The sequence below is a fragment of the Emydura macquarii genome, unplaced genomic scaffold (assembly GCF_026122565.2).
Source record: "Emydura macquarii macquarii isolate MOO-44397 ecotype Brisbane River unplaced genomic scaffold, CSIRO-AGI_Emac_v2 contig_1253, whole genome shotgun sequence".
Lineage (NCBI taxonomy): Eukaryota > Metazoa > Chordata > Testudines > Chelidae > Emydura > Emydura macquarii.
The window spans coordinates 43,180,866-43,190,788 of NW_027131390.1; the positions used below are offsets into that span (position 1 = coordinate 43,180,866).

The window sequence follows — 9,923 nt, forward strand, 5'->3', positions numbered from 1 at the left end:
GTATGTACAAACTATGAGCCAGATCCAAAACCGATGGGAATTGGTGTCGCCTACTGCAGTCAAGGGAATTACTTCAGTGCATCAGTGTTTGCAGAACTGGTCAGCACCTACCACAGCACAGTCACACTATCAGTAAAAACTGAGGGTCAGAGAACCTTAGCTGGTGTAAATCGGTGTAGCTTCAATGACGTCAGAGCTCTGTTGCATTACATCTGCTGTAGATCCCACCACATTTGGCTGAAACTGGTTTACTTACTTTTGTTTCAGGTAATTTCCAGCATGACCATAACTGGGACTAGAGAACATTATTGCTCTTTATTGTGTTCACGGGACAGTATTTTGTCGGTGTTACTTTTCCCCTATGCAGCTTGTGTATGCATGTGTGGGTAGGTCTCTTGCAGCAAGAGAGGAGAGAAAAACTTTTTTAAAATGGGATTGTAAAATGGTGAAAATTGTCACTGGGATTGGAGGGCAGATGCTGCTCGTGGAGCAACTTTCAGCTCCTATTGTGAAATTGTCTGGACTTATCTAAATGGCCAGTGACTTGTTAAGATTCTCCTAGACGCCTTCTAATCCAGCAAGTGGGAAAGCCTTCGCTCTGTTTTATGAGAAGAAGACATGGACTTGTCCACTGTGCACAGCTGTGGGATACTTCCAGCTGACTCCCAGACCTGAGTCAAGCAGGGTTGCATCTACATTGCAAAGCGCTAGGGCTCAGACCCAGACCGAGACCCAGACTCAGGGTCCGGTTTTAACTGAGCTCAGACCCTCCAGACCTGCAGGTCCTGGAACTCTGGGCCAGAGCACTGGGTTAGCGCAATTGCAGTGTAGATGTAAGGGGGATTAGGCTTCACTCCGGACTCATGCACAAGCTTATGTTGCAGTGTAGACACCCCCAGAGTGTCACAGCTAAGAACAAGGTGGAACAGATCATTTAGCATCAGTAGTTAACTATTTCAAGCGACCATTCAAGGTGAAGTGGCCCTTTGACACCTCTCCAGTTGTGATCCATGGAATTTCAAGATCCACGGGTCCTACACTTACTTATCACAACATGTGGCGCATCTCATCCAGTGCACTAAGTGTCCCCAATAACAACTCTGTGGTTGAAACTAGACAATCACTATCCTCTCGAATGAACTCACACAGAAACAAAAGACAAACACCCTGTCACCTTTGGGCGACCACTTTTAACAAAGCGATCACTCTGTGTCAGACCTGTCAGTCCTCAGCCTCAAAGGAAACCTGCACAACGCTTTCAAAAGATGAGCCTGGGAGCTTCAATTCATAACTTTGCTAGACACTAAAAACTATGGACTGAAGACAGACACTGGATTTATAGCTTATTACAATGATCTATAACCCACTAACCCCCAGCTGTTCTCCTCTCCCCCATGAGTGGAGAGGTGTTAACATGCCACATCACTTGAATGGTCCCTTGAAATATGTATTAAATCCTTTATACTAAACAATCTGTTCCACCTTGAATTTAGCTGTGACACTCAGAGTACTTTTCCCATGCCTGAAGAGCTCTGTGTAAGTCAAAAGCTTTTCTCTCTAACCAACAGAAGTTGGTCCAATAAAAGATATTACTTCACCCACCTTGTCTCTGTAATATCTTCCACCTTTCATTCTTACTTAGAGAGCAGAGGAGCAAACAACCAAGAAACTGCAATTAACCATTTTCCCCCAGAGTTATTAAAAAGCTACTTTGGACCATCCTTAAGGCTGTTATTTCCTCATTTGGGGACTAAGTGCACCATTAAGAGAACTCACAGAGCCTGATTTCAAATCTTGCGTATCCTACAACATCAACTCCCTGTCCCGGGGGAGTGCTCTCCACCTCCTCCCCACCTTGCCCTTATCATAGCCAGAATAACAGGAGGCCTTACTAACTGGGCGTTGCCACCTGTTGGGTTATCAGATGAATTGGCCACCTCCAGACACTTGGGACTTTTCCCCCCTGGGGTTGTTTCTTTACATACTCATGAGCTACAGTGAAAAGACCTTTCTGAGTAATTCTTCAGATAAGGATCAGTGCAAGGTAAGTGAACTCAGGGTAACTGAACTGGTCACATTCATTAATTTAGAAACAGATGTATCTGTCCAGCCAGATAACAATGATCTCCCTGTATAGCCCCATATAGATGGAGACAGTTGTGTGAATTGGAGGCCTATAGAAAATTTCCATTCTCTATTACAAACACATTTAATCCATGGAACCGAGGACCTGATTGCTAGCATAAGGTCACTGATCTCCATCAACCTACCCCCATTTAAATTTCCAACACCACACACCTGAAATAACATGTACATAGCATTTTGTATCTAACAAGTCCAGTGATCACTAAGATCCTGTAAACTGATTATAAGCCACAACACTCACACTGCAAATGCTTCCATGTAGACTCTTTGTACTGGACAATTTTGTGTCAGGCATGATCCATTTGCTAAGGAAGCACAGAGGCAATTTCAGAGCTAATTTGGTTATGGTGAATATAAACGTTTCTGATCCTGTCTCCTGAGGCTTGTTCCAAGATCTAACAAAGGCAATAGAAAAACTCACATTGACTCCCTCAGCTAACTATATCAGTGCAAAGTTGACTGTCATAGGGACCCAGTATTGCCCTAACTTCCAGATCAAGGACATCTATGGGAATTCCATCCTTTTAAGTGATGACAGAATTGCCATCTGTAGGGTTAAGGTGCTGTTTTATTTCCAAGCTCCTGTTTGCAAATGGGTCAAAACTTAAATATGTAAATTTGGCACAGCTCCATTGGGCCACCTTTGAACTATCGGAATGTGATAAAAAAGCAGTTTCTGTGTTTCAAGACAATTGCTCAGAAGACTTTTGTGATCAGATAAAGTGATTTTGCTTTTAAAGTTCAAACTTAGTACATACCTAGTCTTTACTGAGGAAAACAAAGTTTGCTAAGTGGAAGAAATGTTTGGTTGAGAAATAAAGAAGTTAGCAAATGCTAAAGCTTACCATGTCTGCTCATCACCCTATTTTCTTTAGCAAAGATTATACAAAGAATGTGCTTAACCATAGGGAATGCAAACGGAAATGTGCATGCATTTATTTCTGAAATGGAGCAGGGGAATTGCATCAGTGCAAGAGTTATTCTTTTTTATTGCCTCCAATTCCACCTCTTTATCTGGTTCTTCTGTTTTCACTCAGCTTTTATTGTGGAGTGGCTGACCTGTCTGCTCCCCTCTGCCTTGATGATGCTTGTAAAAGAGCAGACATTTGTAAAATTCAAATATGTTTCAGGGAACAAGTGAGCACTGCAAAGGCTTGTTGGTCACACCAGTGTATGTTCCTGGGTATCTGTCAACTTCCCAGAGCTGCACACACCACCTACTTGCTCTTACAGTCTTAACACACAAGACAGACAAAGCATGGGAGAGGAAAGAGGGGAAGTGACCTGCCTAGAATTAAAAAACAGGTCAGTGACTGACTTCCAGTACAAAGGCCTACCCACTGGATAATGATGCCTGTCAACAAACCAGATTTTACCACATTAGGTAAATATGAGGTCCTATGCCAGTTTTCACTCGGTCATTACATGGGCTTCCTGCAGACCTCACGCAATTTTTTTCCTGAATAAGGACTGAGCAGAAACCCTAGGATTTGGCTTGCTAACAGTATGTGCTTGATTTTTAGAAGTATGAGCACTGCAACTCCTACCGACAGGCACTCAGCACCCCAGAAAATTAGCCTTTGTTTTTGTATGGAAGCAACCCTTCCCCGACCAGTATGTCTGGGAAGTGGCAGAAGGAGGATACCCACTTCTTAAAAGACAGTCTTTGGGGAAGTGGCAGCAGGTATGGATTTTAGTTTCCCACTAGAACATGTGGGTTACTTTATGCGTCCAAGGGGAATGTTTCTCATTATCCTTCCTCTCAATTTAATTAATCTGCATTCAGTAATGAACTTTGAAATTTCAATTAAAAACATCATTACTAATCAGGACAGGATTCAAAAGAGTCAGGGGGCTCTCAGTAGCTTTGCAGTGGCAGGAAGTTTGGGTCTGAAATAGTATTTCTACATGCCATATGATGAATCTCTTTACTTTGGACATTTACATTCATCTCTCTTTACACTTCTGGATATTTCTTCTATTGTTTTGGCAAATCCAAGGGAGTTGTGTCTCAGAAGAGAGGGGCCTGAATTAGTTTCAGATTTCTGGTTTATATAGAAAGACACAAGCTTTGGAAATAAATCTCTTTAAAGACTAGCTGTCACTAAAAATACCAACACAGCTTGGCAGTTTCACTTTTGGGACAGGGTTCTGCATAGGAAGTGGTTCATTCGTCTGTGTATTTTCTGATTATTAAAATCTTGTAATAGGAGATCTGCATGTTTTCAATTAATTAAACAGACTGCCTTGGCATTACTGTGCTGTTCTGCATGGCAGTAAATAAGAGAAGCCGCAGAACAGAATTGCTGCAGTGGTAATGTCAGTATAACCTGACCTGATCAAAGCTTACATCTTGTGTCCAGTTAACAGCTCTCAGATTTACTTTGTCACCCCTTTTCCCCCAATTAAGTATGTCAATGGCACTTCAGTTTAGGAAATCTCTAATCTTGCAGCCACAGAAACATCACTAGGATTTAGGGTACAACAGGGCTTTTTAGCAGAGCCAGACCACAGCCGTAATTCACAGCTGGCTTATCCAGAGTAGAGATAGTTGTATAGCGGAATTATCCACAATGAGAGAATAGCAGATTTCATGAATTCTTGCATGGAGTAGCAGAAAATCAACATTTACAGTTCATTTCCCATTGTCCTAAGGAACATGTGGGATGCTCTGTCAGAAAATATGACACTCTTCACCTGCCTCTATGTCATAATAATCAGAAATGAGATTGAGCTGTGTGGGTTGGGATGAATATTTCAAACATCCCCACATTTGGGGATGTTCAAATCTGGTCCTTGGTGCTGGCTGATTGGCAATGATAATCTATCACTGAATTACAAGGTATATCCAATTACCCAAATATCATACTGTTGTAACAGTTTATGGTTATGGAATGCCTCCAAAGACTATAATTTCCAACCACTTGCTCACCAAATCGGAATTTATGAGCTTTTATACCACCACAAAACGAATGTAGTGGTTCCACTCAGTAAGGCAGTTGAGCCATTCCAGCAGACATATCTGTTAGTTAAGCAGGTCCATCATACATCTGATTAGGTCACAGGTACACATGATCATCTCTGTCTTTAATTCAGCAAGTGAATCACAAAGCCGAGAACCAAATTGGACTTCCCTGTGAGAGATCTTCACAGGTTCATTGCACAAAACAAAGCAAAAATAAATCAATAAATAAATTAAATTAAAAATCTAAGAGGTCCAGAGGGTAGGGCACTGGTGTGGGAATCAGATGAATGTTCCCAGCTTTGCCATTGTCCTGGTGTGTGAACATCACCGTTGGACCTTGATCTTAGTCGCAGCCTTTGGGTGTCATTACAGGTACTAAATCTGCGACTGAGAAGCCACAGGGTCTCTGACAAGCTGTATAATAGTGTCAGAAAAGACCCTCTTTGATTTGTCATTTAAAGGAGATGTGAAACTGACTTGGATGATGCTACCTACTGCACAATCTGAAGGAAAGAAGAGTTCTGAAAAACTTCCCTTGTCTCCCAGTGTAAAGGGTTCCACAAGGTAGATGTGCTCCTCGTTCAGATTTAAGAAATTCTTCACCCCTTTGTCCGATGGAATCAGCAGCAGACAGGTAATTTTGCACAGGAGTGCTACATCACCTGGAAAGTCAAACAACTCCAAGAAAGTTTCTGGTGACTGTGAGGAAGACTTCTCATTCTCAATTTTCAAGGAGGTTAGTGTGCCAAAGCCTGATAATGAGACAATCACTTAACCTTGTTCTCCCTTTCTACCCACAATCTCAACATTAAATGTGTGTAGGACTCCAATTTTAGATGGAGAGAGGACTTGTTTTTCCCCTTTATCCTGCATTGTTGACTTTCCCACGGTAACTTGTTTTCCACCTGACCAATGAGACATGACAATCTGTTGCCACTGAGTGGAAACTGACATGTCAGCAGAAATCTGAGACAGGCCTTCTTTAAAAACAACTGCTGTCGTAGGTCATGTTAACAGTGAGAAGATAAAAGACCAAAAGAAAATCCAGTTGTATTTGTATAGCTAGTGGCCAAATTAGATGTCTTCACTCTCGACAAAGAAAAGGAAAGGTAGAAAAACTCAAATTGGGGAGGAAGCATTAAAACTAAAGCACAAAAAGAACTTTGTGACTTTGTCCTGACCTACAACTACTTCAGATTTGGAGGCCATCTATACCTTCAAGTCAGTGGCACAGTTATGGGCACCCACATGGCCCCACAGTATGCCAACATTTTTATGGCTGACCTAGAACACCGCTTCCTTGAAACTCATCCCTAAGCACCTCTCCTTTACCTATGCTACATTGATGACATTTTCATCATCTGGACCCATGGGAAAGAGTACCTCAAAGAATTCCACCGGGATTTCAATAATTTCCACACCACCATCAACCTCAGCTTGGACCAGTACACACAAGAAATCCACTTCCTGGACACTACAATACAAATTAAGGATGGTCACATTAATACCACCCTATAACGAAAACCAACTGACCACAATACATACCTTCATGCCTCCAGCTTCCACCCTGGACACATTACATGATTCATTGTCTACAGCCAAGCCCTAATATACAACCAGATTTGCTCCGATCCCTCAGACAGAGACAAACACTTACAGGATCTCCATAAAACATTCTTAAAACTACAGTATCCACCCATGGAGGTGAAGAAACAAATTGACAGAGGCACACGGGTACCCAGAAGTCACCTACTACAGGATAGACCCAACAAAGAAAACAACAGAACACCACTGGCCATCACCTACATCCCCCAACTAAAATCTCTCCAACACATCATTAAGGATCTACAACCTATCCTAGCAGATGATTCCTTACTCACTCAAGCCATGGGAGGCAGGCCTATCCTTGCTTACAGACAGCCCCCCAACCTGAAGCAAATACTCACCAGCAACCGTACACCATACAACAAGAATACTAACCCAGGAACCTATCCCTGCAACAAACCCCATTGCCAGCTCTGCCCGCACATCGACTCTAGTGACACCATCACGGGTCCTAACCACATCAGCCACACCATCAGGAGCTCATTCATCTACTAATGTAATATGTGCCAGCAATGCCCGTCTGCCATGTACATTGGCCAAACCTGACTGTCACTACGCAAAAGAATAAATGGACACAAAAATCAGACATAAAAATGGTAACATCCATAAACCAGTAGGTGAGCACTTCAATCTCCCAGGACACTCCGTAGCTGACTTGAAAGTTGCCATACTTCTACAAAAAAACTTCAAAAACAGACTTCAGTGAGAAACTGCAAACCTGGAACTCATATGCAGACTTGACACAATCAGACTGGGTCTGAATCGGGACTTGGAATGGTTATCTCATTACAAATAGTAATTGTCACTGTTCTCACATTCTCACCTTCTAATCAACAGTTGTGAATAGGCCTCATCTACCCTAACTGAATTGAATTTGTTAGCACTTGCCCTCCCCATTGTTGTTTCTTACCCTTGGATGTATATGCACACCTCCTATCTGTGGTTTCCATTTCATGCATCTTACGAAGTTGGTTGCAGCCCACGAAATATGCCTGCAGAAATTTGTTAGTCTTAAGGTGCTACAGGACTCTCGTTGTTTTTACTTTAAGGAATGTTTTAAATCTTTCAGTGGGTCTCAAATACCATTGCGATGGGGACCTAGATAGTAATTAGATAAGCTGAACCAGCATTATTTATGAAGTCAATGCCCACCACACCCACCTTTGATCTCTCCAGATTACTAAAACAATATATACAGTAAAAATTGCTGTAAGTGACCCACAGCAAAGACTGGTTCCCCATTTCACTAAGGATATGTCTATACTGACAATGGCAAAGTTGCTGCCATCAGATCGATCTTTCTGGATCGATTTAGCAGTCAGTGTAGACCTGCTCAATCAATCAGGAAGTTGACACTTGTAAACCACCCCCTCAAGTGGCGTAGTGCTGCGTCAGTGCAGTGAAGACTGTGCACAGAAGGGAAGCACAGAAGTCGACAGGAGATATGCAAGCTACTCTGCGTAGCTTGCGTAACTCCCATCGACTGCCACCGAATTTCCAGGTAAGTGTAGACCAGGCCTAAGTGTCAAACAGAATTATACTGCAAAATCTAAAGTGAGAAATGTACTGAGGGGGAAGATCAAGTTACATGCACTTGATGTCATAACATTTTGGTCGTCATTTTCAGACCTGGCTGATTGAACATTGTGTTTCATTGCTACACAATTCAACACATGTATGTCATTTTCATAAACTTAAATAGTAATTTTGTAAATAATCGCTTCTAACATTTCTACTGTCCCTTGAAGTGACCACTCAAATGACTTAGCATGCAACTGGCTGCTGATTGTAGACTTCTGTAAAATACTAGATGGGTTGAATTATATAATTCGTCAGGTACTGTTAAATGCATGGGTTGAGATCTGGCTTCCACTCAAATCAACATCAAAACTCTCATTAACTTCATCCATGGTGCCTAGAGCTTCTGGTGGTGGGTGCACTAGAATGTATCGATAGATTTGATTGGGATGGTCTGACAGGCCAGAAGGATATTTGGGAGATGTGGGTTTAATCTGGGGTGCAGAGGCATTCAATTCACTGTGGGCCCTTCTCCCATCTGTCAGATAATCTTGGTCATTCTTTCTCTAGCTGGGCAGCACTAGCCTCAAGAAGCCCAGGCTGCAACTTGTGAGGCTCAAACTGCTTTCACAGTGTACATACATATTACTACAGGGCAAGTATCTGAACTGTGTGCAACCAAGTAGGGTCTGTGATGGGCTGTGCACCTTACACTAACTCTGGCAGAGATAACGAGGTCCTGAGAGCCTGCAACAGGCCTGTGACAGGCTCACCTGGTGGCTCAGCCCTCCAGCTGAGTTACACAGTCCATGTGTGAAACACAACAGACCCTTCCCAGGTAAACAGTCCAACAGAGCCTGTCACAGAACTCTTCTTGGAGGTCTGCAGCCCTTCCAGGGCTAGCTCTCAAATAGCTCCTGCTCTGGAATGGAACAATGTCCCAGAATTTCCTCCCTGGAGACTCTGCTCTAGAATGAGCCTTGAGAGACCCCAGCTCTCCAGCCGAGTTGCTCTTTTAGTACAGTTCACCCCCCTTCCAGAGTGTTAAAGTTCAATACATACTGACACCTTTGGGGTCTTCAATCCCTTCCCTGAACCTATGTAATCTGCTTCTCAGGACACTCAGTCACTTTACCTGCGGCTGGTGGGGGAGAACCTGGGCCTGACCACTACACTGGGTTCCAACCCAGGGACCCTACAAATAGCAGCCACCTGTTGCATCCCTTTAACTAACTTGTTGCTGCTACTGTTTCATGAACCACTTCCCTGTGGCCCCAGCACATTCAGCTTCACCCTTACCTCAGGCTGAAGTCTTGTTTGAGAGCCAGCCAGAAGCACCATCCTTGCTCCTCTGACTCCCACCAACAACTGACTCTGCTCAGGCCCAGTAACTCCTGTTATATGAGCCTGCTGGGCTCTGATTAGCTGCTTCCCTGCTGCTTCTCCACTCTAATTGGCTGCTTCCCATGCAGCCTCTCTAAGTAACTTGGAGGACTCACCTCTTCTGCTCTTTCCTGGGACAAGGTGTTGTGAGACCCTGAGGCCTCCAGCAGGGGGCCATCAGGCCTAGTATACCCCATCACAGAGCCCAGTTAGGTGACCTGGATTCACCTGTGAGAGGGAGGGCCAGGGTTAATTGAAAGTGAAGCCCAGCTGGGGAAGATCTGGGACAGCACTGTTCATCCAGGAA

At 43.4% G+C, this 9,923-nt stretch overlaps 1 long non-coding RNA gene across 2 annotated transcripts in view; it reads right to left on the reverse strand.

Moving 5' to 3' along the window:
• LOC137154057 (uncharacterized) overlaps window positions 1–9,596 on the reverse strand; it is a 72,192-nt gene extending 62,596 nt beyond the window's left edge. For both annotated transcript variants that reach the window (XR_010920051.1, XR_010920050.1), the window contains exon 1: window positions 9,533–9,596. This is a non-coding gene — a long non-coding RNA (uncharacterized lncRNA). The remainder of the gene's footprint in view (window positions 1–9,532) is intronic.
• Window positions 9,597–9,923: the final 327 nt, after the last annotated feature.